Raw genomic sequence first — 12,777 nt, 5'->3', positions numbered from 1 at the left:
ATGGAGGTGTTAAAAACAGAAACCCTTTCTGTCTGTGACTAGTGATCCGAAGCTGTTGAGGGTCAGACAACCATGCTGCTGGCAAAACTGTCAAAAATGAATTCTCTCACAATAAAGCTTTTCACAGACAGGTGGAGGGAACACCCAGGTATAACCCAGACAGGGGGAAGGGGCGATTACACAGACTTGTCCCAAACAAGTCCTGCTGAGCACTTCTCCTGGAGATAATATCGCAATTTTTCCCATCATAAGGTGCAAATAATTGGGGATGTAGCCAGAGGCCAGAGAGAGTTTATCTCTGTTTTACCAGCTCAGCCTTTTGCTTCCTGAGCCCTGGGGTAGGAGCCAAGGAAGTTATTAAAAAGAAGCCATAGGATAATGTGTAAAATCCTGTAAGTTTGTTTCTGGAAGACAATCTTTTTGAAGGCAAGATTCAGAGTCAAATATTATACCTCAGTAAGATTTCTGGCTCAGTAGGTCAACTGAGTCCATCAAAATGAATTCATCCTTATGAATTCATCCTAATTCATCCAATTATCTTGTTAAAAGATTTTGTTAGAGAAATTTCTAAAGTGGAAGCCTATGACTGTTCAGTCTCTGACTGTCCAAGTCAAAGAAACCACAATGAACAACAGCTCTCCATAGCATCATCATGGAGGAAAATGATCAAGAGAATGAATGCCAAAGACTTGTGTACGCCTCACCAGTCGTAATGAACGGAAAATGGCAGGTTCTCTGCAGTCGTTCCACGGTACAGTGCTTACCGCATTCCCCTTTTCCAAACAGGAGTTCTGACTGTGGCTACCTGTTTTCCTGTACTCTTGTTTCTTGAATGCGGAAGACCAGAAATGTATTTCTCACAGTTCTGGGGACGGGAAAGTTCAAGATCAAGGTGGTGACAGGCAGGCCGTCTGCCAAGGGACTGGTCCCTGCTTCCAAGGTGGCGCCTTGTGCTGCCTCCTCTGGCGAGGCACAGCATTGCAGCCTCACAAGGCACAATGCAGAAGAACCAGCGCACCCAAACACTACATGGAGCCTCTGTGATCGCGCCCTTAATCCCAGTCATGAGGAGCAAAGCTCCCACGAGGCAATCACCCCTTAAAGGCCATATCTGGTAATACTATCATCCTAGTAATGCCTCCATTTTGGGTACATTCCAATCCTAACAGGCAGAGTACCCAAGGCCGTGCACTCAGTGGTGGTACTTGGGAGGATTGTATGGAATACGTTTTGGTTGGAGTTGACAAGGAAAGATTCTCTTTGTTCTTTGGGTTTAACGCAGCAAGCGTGTAACTTCCAAGCTGTTAGAAAACAGGGCCCTCAATACTCCCCAGGGGGCCTTTGTGCAGAATAGGAAAGGGAAAAAAAAACATGTGCCTGTTTCTCAAATCCAGTTAGTGACTTTTGTTAGAAAAGACACTTGAGTGCCATCTGCTGGAAACTGTGTATAGCAAACATACACATCTGTGTTGGCTCAGAATGATTGGGATCCGGAGAATGAACGCAGGGCACGCTGCGGGTGGCAGTCCTGACAACCGCGGGCAAGGTCTGATCCAGGGACTTTATAGCCCCAAAATCAGCAGCCAAGAGGACTGAGATTTCTCCAGGGTTCGAGACTTTAGTTCTGGTTCTGAAAGTCTCTACAGTTGACCTGGCCATTGTATTTCCTTCCACAAATGACCCCAAATGCTTTAAAATGTAATCTTACCTCTAACCCAATAGTTAGCCCAAATTGTTTTTATTATTATTATTATCATTATTAAAGTGTATAGCAAAGGCCTTGGGATTTTTGTGGGGTTTTTTTTTTTAGATTTATTCATTTTTATCAGAAAGGCAGATATATAGAGAAAGATCTTCTATCTGCTGGTTTATTCCCAAAGTGGCTGCACTGGCCAGCCAGAGATTAGCCAATCTGAAACCAGAAGCCAGGAATTTCTTTGGGGTCTCCCTTGCAGGACTTTTGGCCATCCTCCACTGCCCTCCCAGACCACAATCAGGAAGCCAATGGGAAGTGGAACAGCCAGGACATGAACCAGCACCCACATGGGATCCCAGCATACAAGGCAAGGATTTAGCCATGAGGCTATTTTGCCAGACCATCAAATTGATTTTTTGTTCCTTACAAGAGAATCTTGATAAATACGCACAATTTTTATGTCAAGTTAAAAATAAAAAGATGAATGTAACAAAGGAAAAAGAAATATCCTGGCAAATATATCCAATTTTTCTCACTGTGTAGCCATATAACATTAACTGAGTCACACGGCCTCTATGAAGTCCAGATTTCTGGGCTACCAATTGGCAACGTATTACATGATGAAAGGCATTCCAGGTCAACAGGGGGAAAAGGAATGGCCACTTTGACCACTCAGAATAAGAAAAGCCATGAGATCTGTTTCTGTTCTTTCTTCCTTCCCCTCTCTTTTCCAAGCATGGAGTATTACCAGAAAAGCTTAGTGGGTTCGTTCCTCAACTTAGTGTCGAAATAAGAAGCCAGAAACTAGTTGCAGACAGAGAAGTTTTATTTGCAAAGTGACCATGTGAACTTAGAGGGAAGGGGAAAGCATCTCCCAAGAGAGCCGGGAGGTGGGGTGCATCTTGAAAATAAAGAGGGAAAGACACCAAAGATTTGCAGAAGGGCCTCGGGATTTTAAGTGTTCCCTGACCCTTCCTTGCCTGGGTGGGAACCTGCGGAGAAGACATTTCCCTTTTGTGGTCTCTCAACTGTTGGGCAATTCTTGTGCCACTCACTTGCAGGTCTGGCCAAGATTTTAGCTGGCTTGGATAGTCTCATGGAGGAGGGGAGAGATTTTAACATAGAATTTTTGGGTGCATTCAAAATGTAGAAAGGAAGGAGAAAGGAGACAAAGCAGAAGAGTTGAGAAACCCAAGTCAGGATCAGCAGGTGGAGGGCTGACGGTGCCACTCTGCACAGGCTCAGGAGTCTGCCCTGCCTTCCTCCCACAGAGAGCTGAACACAGACAACTGCAGATAACAAATACGGTCTGAAACAGTGACACCTTCTCACCACCAAAAATCCATAAATTAAGAAGATAACACTTGCTGGTATCTTGTTTTCATCATCACAATGGATTTAATCAGCTACCTCCCATAGGTGCACATTCACATATCAACTAGCTGATAAAAATAGCAGTTACTTCCAGAAACTAAAGGGTAAATATAATTAGCATCCATGACTAATCCATGTCAAAGACCCCTACCTGTGCTAACCAAGTACTTTCACTGTAGAAAAAAGACATCAGTTAAATAAGCATCCAGAATGAAAATTAGGGAAGTTCAATACTGGGCATAATCTGCTGAATTGTTAATCATTGAGCACAAGCAAAGACCATAGAGCACTGTACTTTGAAACACCAGACTGCACTCACTTACCCCAATGACTTGACATATTCATCCTGACCTCTTCATATTTTCCCATACCTTCACTCATGTAGGTAAGCCCTGAAGATCGATTCATCAGCCAGCAAATCTTTATTAAGGCCAAGCATTCACACAGCCCTATACTGTAAAATTTAGGGCCAATAAAATGAGCAAAAATATTGTTCTTGCTGTCTAGAAATTTGAAACCTAGGTGAAGCGGTCACATATTGTAGTTAAATCTGTGCATCAATTCAATCATGCATTGATTCATTCCACAAATACTTATTTCAAACTTTAAAAGATACCAAAAGAAAGTAATTAGGCAGTCCTTACCCAATTGAGTTGACAGTTACAGTCTACAAGGGAAGACAGACATAAAGGACACCTAGATTTAACCTGATGCCAGTCCCATAAAGGTATGATATATGATGCTTTCAGTGAAAAAAAAAAATCCTAAGAAAATCACATTTCAGTTGAAGATCAGAAAGCTGGGTAACCCTTTGCCTACTGAAGAGAAAAGAATTGAACATTTAAGAAAAATGCAAAACACACATAAAGGAATTGTCAAGGTAAAGAGCCAAGAACATCAGAATTAAGTTCTAAGGGACTAAAGCCCAAAGGCAGAAGAGGTGAAGAGTCAGTGAAGGGCTGGGTAGAGACAGGTCTACACAGGTCATGGGGTTACAAGCCATCCAAGGGTTCTACAGTGAGGAGTGCCATAATATCATTTGGCTCCCCATGTCAAAAATGAAGTGGGACATGGCAAATAAGCATGTGTAAGACTATTCAGAGAAGGCCTGCCAACCGATGAAAATCTCCAGGTCACATTACGAGCCAGTTTGTCATTGTCAGCATCACAGCTCTTTCCCAGCTCCTGCTGGCATGATCAGCCCCTTAGGTTGGAGGGAAAACTCTCCAGAAACCGTAAAATAACACTCAGGACATATTTGCCCATGGAGAAGGCAGAATTTCATAGTTTAATTAACACCATAGTTTCACTTTTGTTGCAACTCTTTCATTCTTGAGGAGTTGTACACTTTAAAAGATTTTGAAAGGGTTCAAACACTAGTTCTGTGGTGCAGGAAAGAGAAGACGAAGTTGCTTTCATATAGACATGAACAGGTATCAAGAGTGTAGTCTAATTCACCATTTCAAATTCTCTCCCATGCCTGAGAAATCAACAAGGGTGCAAGGTACTGGATGAGACAGCAAGCGGTGGGATCCAGTGTGCGGGCAGAAGGATAAGCTATGCAGTGAGCTGCTTCCATTCTGTAAGATGTCCATGTCCAATCTGGACAAAGGCTCCTATGCCTCAGGGTAGCAGCAGATACCAGAATGCTGTGTGAACACTTCAGTGCCCAGAGAACACAGACAAGGCTGCACTTTAATGCCCAAGCCACCTTGACTGCATCTTTTGGGCAAATGAACAAACTGTGTGATATACAGCAATCCTTGCTCTGGATATAGGAAATCCTCTGATATGAAGAAAGCAAATGCTTTTGCTTTGTTTATTAGCTGTGTGACTGTAAGTCAGTTTGGCACTCCATCCTTTGGCTTCACAACCTATAAAAATGAAACAACTTATAATACCTGCCTCAAAAGTTTGCTGCAAGAATAGTAGAGGCATAGTCATCACTCGGTGTTTAAAGGTTAATTGAAATAAATAAAAGGCTACTAGTGAGTTACCTGCTGTAAAGCAACAAAGTCTATAAGAAGCAACTTCTCTTGGTTATGTTTACACAGGTTACAGGGGTATCTGAGCAGGAACAATGCCTTTGGTATAAAAGTTCGTGTCACTTATGACTATCCACATTCCAGGATTCTGCTAAGCTGCCATCCGGAGAATCATCCATTCTAGCTTCTACAAAGCTGAATTCTGTGGGAAATTTAAATTTAGAGCGACATCATTGCTTTCCCTATTCCAAAGTCACCTGAATCTATGTTGAACATTGGAGAATAATTCTGTCCTCCCCAGATGGCAAACAGATTCATGCTCCTTTAAAAACGCTCATCTCACTCAAATATGTTTCTCAGTGGGAAGTGTCTACCTGCTGTTTGAACGTTCAGAGGATTAAGGAAGATTGTATGCATACACTAATGGCTACATTTACTCAACAGTTATGGGAGAAATGAATATTTTCACAGAAAACAACACTTTCAACTTTCCATTACCAATTCAATTATTCCCACAGCAAAATGCATTCTCCATTAGAAAAAAAAAATAAGACTACATTACCCTTACTGATCTAAAGAATTAAGAAAGGCCAAGGCAACAGAAAAGTACACAAACCAATCACCTGGCTTTATTTCTAGCATCATGAGAATGGAGTGGGATGGCAAGCAGTGGGGAGGGGCCGAAGAGGCACAAACTACAACTAGTACAGACTGCAGTGCCTTAATCCTTCTACATCAACAAGCATTGTGCAGCAGATTGAGCCACCAGCCGTGATGGCAGCATCCCATGGGAGTGCTGATGTGAGTCCCAGCTCCACAACTTCCCTTCCAGCCCCAGCTCCCTGCTAACACCTCTGGAAAGGCAGCAGAAGATGGCCTGAGTACTTGAGCCCACTCACATGGGAGACCACAATTGAGTTTTGCCTCCAAATAAATTACTAAATCTTTTGTAAAAGGAAGAAGGGAGCTAGGATTATGATTTAGTGAGTAAAGATCCCACTTGTAATGCCAGCATCCTATGTGGGCACTGGTTCAAGTCCCAACTGCTCCACTTCCAATCTGCTCCCTGCTAATGGCCTAGAAGAAGCAGTGAAAGATAGCACAACTATCTGAGCCCTTGTCACTCATGTGGGAGACTCAGAAGGGACTCTTGGCTCCAAGATTTTGGCCTTTGCCATACGTGGCCATTGCAGCCATCTGGGAAGTTAGCCCTCTAACTTTCTCAAATACATAAAAATAAATTTTTAAAAACAAGTCTGATCAGCCATGCTACCTGCTTAAAAAAGAGTAGGGGGGAACCCCAGAGCAGAGCAGGGGGACAGGAGGAGGCTTGTATCCCAACCCTGAAGACTCCCAGATCCTCACCAAGGACTATCAGTACGAGCACCGAAGGACTATATCTCAACTACCAAGGAGACCACAGGGAATTGGAGTGCCCTCGGAGGCCAAGAACTCTGATGTCATCCACTCCCTCTTGAATCTACCACATGGGAGGGAAGAAGTCCAAATCCTCCCTCACAGGATCCAAGAGCATCAGAACAACAGCCAGAAGCCCTGAGCAGTCCGCAGAAACAGAAGAACAGTGGACTTCCTTCAGGACTAGGGAGGGGAGCTCTCTCTGGTCCTTGCCTGGTTCCAACTTTGGGTCCACACCCTCTCTGGCAATGACCATCAGGATCGCTCCAGAAACCCCTCAAAACAACCAACCAACCAACCAACCAAACAATCTAGAATAGATAGAGAACAACAAGGAAAGCCTAGAATCAGACAGGAAGCAGTCAGCATGGACTCACTTATATCTTACTAGGTGGGACACAAAGATTAGTTATTCCTCACTAGAGCATGAAAGATTTCTCTGCACACCCCTCCTTAAAACGGTTCTGTACCTAAACTGTTGACATACGCCTTGTTAGAGTTATAAGCCAGTCTAGACTTCCTGAAAAAAAAAGCCAGGTTCAACAAAATTATGCTTCAACGCTATAAAAAGCTAAATGCTACAATGAAAATAGACACGAGACAGCTGAATAGTAATCCATAGCCATTTTAAGGTGTATAGCACCAGTTCTGTGTATAAACTAAAATTGAAATGTCAATGAAGAAGTCACAGGATGAGGTTAAGAACTTGCATTTTTTAAAAACATATTGGTTACTCAATACTATGGCAACTAATTCCATAATGTTAGAAATTATTGCTGATGTTATGTTGGGGCTTTTAATTGATCAGGATGATACTCTGCCGGCTCTACCCTCAGAGCAGAGATGGTCTCCCCAAGAAGCCGTTGAACTTATCAGGGCAATAAGATACTGGACTCTATGCTTGGTATATGTTTGCAATGAAAGAACCTCAACTGAACTTGAACTGTGGCAATGCAGCAAGGTGGAGGAATCCACCATGGGGGGAGGGCTTGGGGTGGGGAGGGGGGAATCCCAGAATCTATAAAACTGTGTCACATAATGCAATGTAATTAGTAAAAAATAAATAAATAAATAAATAAATAAGAAGAAAAAACAAGTAATAGTAGTAGCAGTAGTATTGAAGAAAGACATTGGCGATATTCAGAACACAGAACACTTGGTCAGGTGAAAACTAACAAGCCAGACTCAAGTCAACGCCACATTCGCAGGTCTTCTCTCAAGTACCCTTATTTTCCATCTTTATGTCCATGTAATACTCAGGATTCTATTGTTAAGATTTATTTGAAAGGCAGGGTTACAGAGAAAGAGGGAAATGAGAAGATACATAAAAATCTTGCATCTACTGATTCACTCTCCAAATGGCTACGATGGCCAAGGGTGGACCAGGCAAAGCCAGAAGCCTGAAATTCCATTCTGGCCTGCCGTGTGGATTGACAGAGACCATGTAGGTGGGCCATCTCTCATGATGTATCCAGATGTATCAGCAGGGAGCTAAACTGGAAGCAGAGAAACTGGGACTTGAACTGGTGTTCATGTAGCGTGCCAACACTATAACCCTACACTAGCTCCTAGGAATCAGATTCTAGAAAGAGGAGTAAACACAATAAAAACCACTTGAAGAACATGTAACAGTCAAAGTTTAACAAACAAAAGAGAAACTACTCACATATGCTGGGCAGGACAAGATTTAATGCAAGGGATTTCAGGGTTTCTGAAATCAATGGAGAGGATAAAGGAAGATCTTCTAATATTGGGCCTCCAAAAATGACTCCCAGACAATAGCAAACTCACTCAGCTCTGAGACTGCAACTGGAGACATAAATAAAAAGCCATATTCCTGCAGCCAGATCCCAAGAATCATGAAGCTTCATCAAAAGGGCACTGATGCCTTCACTGCCTCTCAGGGTTCAGGAAGCTGGAGGTTAGACTGCAAGACTGATGTCAAAACACGCCACATTTACCTGCCTTACATCGCCGCAGAAACAGAAAAGGTAGGAAGAAAAACAGTTTCCTCCTGCTCCTTTATGTATCCTGGAACAAATACATCTAACTGAAAACACTGATTTCAAATCCAGAGCCACGCTGGCAAAGAGGTGTATAATTTTTCACAAAGAAGGGGGAAAAAAATGGGAGTCAAGCGATCAAAACAATTCATCACGTGACTTCTAAGTTCCCAAAGTGTATCCACTAATTTCTTACTGTTAAAATAGGTAGGAAATCTGCCATCTGAAAATCTGCATTTTTTTTTTTTTTGGACCAAGAGTTAGAAGCCTTTCCATGAGCCATAGGAACAACTCTGGGGACAAGCACAACTTTAGCCACAGCACGTCAGTGCAGAGCAGCGCACCAAATCACTGTCTGCAGATGGCAGCGGAGCAACAACCTCACATGGCGAGGGGGAAAGCCGCTCAGCAGAGGGAGAGCAGTGGGGTAAGGGGATAAGAAGTGGGCAGGGACTAAGCACTAAAACATGACACCCCTTCTTTGTAACTAAGGATTAGGTAGGCAGGTGAGGCAGGAAAGGCACTGCCTCACACAGGCAATAGAGTCACCAACATCAGGAATGAGGGAGAAGAGGATGGGTACTCCCAACTGGGAACATTCCCTACTCAGACACAAGCACAATTACAGTCTTGCCCAAGGTCTGAGCAGGTCCGAATTCCACCAAAATCACACAGTAGGTCCAAGAACTAAAATCAATGCCAGCAGTTGAAAATCATAGACTCATTTTTTTTAAAGATTTATTTTTATTATTTTTTCATTGGAAAGGCGGATATACAGAGAGGAGAGACAGAGAGGAAGATCTTCCGTCCAATGATTCACTCCCCAAGTGAGCACAACGGGCCAATACTATGCCGATCCAAAGCCAGGAGCCTCTTCCGGGTCTCCCACGCGGGTGCAGGGTCCCAAAGCTTTGGGCCGTCCTCGTCTGCTTTCCCAGGCCACAGGCAGGGAGCTGGATGGGAAGCAGGGCTGCCAGGATAGAACCGGCGCCCATATGGGATCCCAGGCGTGCAAGGCGAGGACCTTAACCACTTGCGCCACTGCGCCGGGCCCAATCATACACTCATTTTAAAAATCTGATATGTTTTATTTGCACAGGCCAGAAATTATTTAGAAACTCTAATTTGATTGCTCAAGCATGCTCTCACCTTCAACCATTGTTGTTTTTTGTTTGTTCTTTACCCAGCAACTTCCTACACTGACATTACCATCCTGGTCACCCCAGCCTGTGCTTTTTCATCCTTAAGGGAAAACTGGAGAGTCAAGAGCCAATGAAAATAAAATCACCAAGTCCAGTAGGTAAATCATGAATGGGAGACTTGCTTAAGAGTGGAATACACAGTGGAGTGAATTAGAGCAGCAGGTCCCATTCTGATTCTCAAAAATACCATATGGCACTAACCCATACAGGCACTCTGTTGCTGTTGACCAGGGGGCATAGTGCTTGGGTACACCATAAGGGATTAGACACAGAATCTACCTAAGCTACTAGGACCAGGGAGCACATCTGAAAAGGAGCTTAAGAGGTTCTGGGCTATTGCCAGGCAAGAATGCTCAGCTTTTCTCTCATTTCCAATAAAAGTCATGAGAAGGACACTCTGGCAAGTAGCCAGGAGCCTGAGAATTTGTCTTTCCTGACAGGTAAAGCATCCCAGACCTGTTCACCTACCTGCTGGATATTAAACTGTCTGCCAGATTAAGCAAACCCCCAAGGTAAGCCAAGGCAATTACTTGGGCTGACTGCTCTCTGCCTAGGCTCCTCTCAGAGGCTTGTCCCTAGTCCAGGGAACTATAAACTAGTTAACAGCTCAACTCTAATTAATAAACTCCTTAATGAAGATATAAATGTCCACATTTTATCCTTTACGACATACTTTGGGCTCTTTTCTCCCCATTTAAACAGCTGAACTAAAGTATCTGCTCCCTCCTTTTTCAAGTCCCACTTTCACTTGTGTTTGGTCTCTAAAGAACAGCTACTGTCTGTCTTAGCTCTTTAAATCCATCTCACCAATGCAGCCCTCCTATCTGTTCCCACGCTTTTAAGGTGTTATGTGCATTCCTAGGAAACTCCATCGCCTAACTGTGAGGAACAGTAAAACCTGCTGAGGTTTACAAAGCAGAAAGGGCAGAGGCTATGTGACTCTCCACACAGATGAAAAGCAGAAGTAATACCACGATATTTGAAAAAGGCAGCTGTGGTCACCCTCTATAAGAAAGCACAAGAAAAGGGATTGCTAGCAACCATTGTGTCTCATGGTTCTCTGCTGAAGGTACAATTCAAGCTGGAGCCATCGGATGAAAGGCACAGAGTATTAGAAAAATCATACAGGAATTTCTGGAATTCTTTGCCAAACTTTAAAAGTTAACTTTGACTTGAAACATAAAATGATAAATCCATTCACCAGTCTTCCTAATTACATGTAAAGTTTCAAGCCTATATAAAAATAAAGAGATTGATAACCTGTCTGGGTGTACCCATTTTCCAGTTTCACTAAGCTACATAGCCTAGTGGTTAAATCCTCACCTTCAACCTACCAGGATCCCATATGGGTGCCAGTTCATATCCTGGCTGCTACACTTCCCTTCCAGCTCCCTGCTTGTGGGCTTGGGACCCTGCACCTGTGTGGGAGACCTGCAACAAATTCCTGGCTCCTAACTTTGAATCAGCTCAGCTCTGTCCATTGTGGCCACTTTGGGAAGTCAACCAGTGGCTCCCAATGAAGGATGAGTATTTGGCTTAGTTGTTAGGACATTCACATCTCTTAAGTTCCTGGGTTCAATTCTTGGCTTCAAGTCCTGACACCAGTTTCCTGCTGATACAGACCTTGGGAAGTGATGGTTGGGTTCATGTCATCCTTGTGGGAGACCTGAACAAAGTCCATGGCTCGTGCATTCAGCCCAGCCATTGCAGACATTGCAGCAGTGGACCCATCTATGGGGAATGCTCATTCACTTATGTTTAAGTGTTCACTCTGTCTGCCTCCCAATAACTTTTCAAAAGGAATCAACACATGGCCAGTTTACTGATTTACTCACTGTATTTCCCTGTTTGAATTAGTACCAAGCAAAGCCCCAATATTTTCTCACCTTGTGACTTCTTAGAATTCTGATAAGACCCTAGATGTTGGACTGGTAAGCCTCAAAACACTGTCTTAGTGGGCAGGGTCTGGAAGCAAACACAGCTGCAAGCCAGTGGTGTCACAGTAGCTATGTGAATCCAGATGTTCTCACTTCTCTACATCTTGTTTGTTTATAAATTAAAGAGCACAATGTCTGCCTCTGAGGGGTTGTGAAGAAAATGAAATAATGCTGTGAACTGCCCAGTCTAGAGTATTCTTTCCACAAATATCCGCTTTTGTATTTTAACAGAAAAACTACTCCATCCTCTGGAAGAATCTTAAGTTTCATTGGAGCAGTCTTTAAGATTTATTTGAAAGTCAGAGTTAGGGAGGGAGAGACAGATGGGTCCTTCATCCACTGGTTCACTCCCCCCAAAAAAACAGCCTTAATGTTTAGAGTTTGGCTGAGCGAAAGCCAGGAGCTTTACCCATGTCTCCCACAGGTTAAAGGTCCCAAGCATTCGAGCCATCCACTTTTCACTGCTTTCCTAGGCACATCAGCAGGGAACGGGATCAGAAGTGGAACAGCCCAGTACTTGAACCTGCATCCATATAGGATGCTAACAACACAGGTAGCGGCGTTATCTACCACACCATAACACTGGGCCCAAGCAACTCCCAGTATCAAGATTGGCAATTATACTTTTTAATATTTCGATGCCCACTAGGTAGACAGCAATGCCTTTTTTGGCTTCTAAATGGCTGGTCCATGGATAGTTCTACGTTTCCAAGTACAGCTCAGACTCACAGGATCAATTTCTCATTGCATTGGATATCAATAAATGGCAGAAATCAGATTTGATTGAGATTTGTGTTTGGGTTCATTTGTTTTTTCCAATGAGAAATGGAAGTTAACTATAATTTCTGGCTGCCATCTATTTCCTGTAGCTAAAGTTCCCTGGCCTTTTATTAGTGTTGTGGCATTTGTTTGGATCTAGTGTTGTTGGGTCATCTGAAGCATTGTTTCAGCTATTCCAGGGTGAACTCAATTGTTATTTCCAATCTGACACTGACAGGTGCACCAAGCCTGATACCTCCTTCACTACACTGACTGGTACACTGTATTTCCAATCAACTCTTACTTACAAGGATCAAGGGATAGGTTCCCAACAACGATATTTGAAGGACAATTGGCTTTCTGAAGCAGGTAAGATCCTAAAATATTTGTGATGGTTAATTCTAT

This window comes from Ochotona curzoniae, unplaced genomic scaffold, assembly GCF_017591425.1.
Source record: "Ochotona curzoniae isolate NIBS_2020 unplaced genomic scaffold, NIBS_Ocur_1.0 contig_2692, whole genome shotgun sequence".
NCBI lineage: Eukaryota > Metazoa > Chordata > Mammalia > Lagomorpha > Ochotonidae > Ochotona > Ochotona curzoniae.
This window is presented reverse-complemented; position numbering follows the sequence as displayed.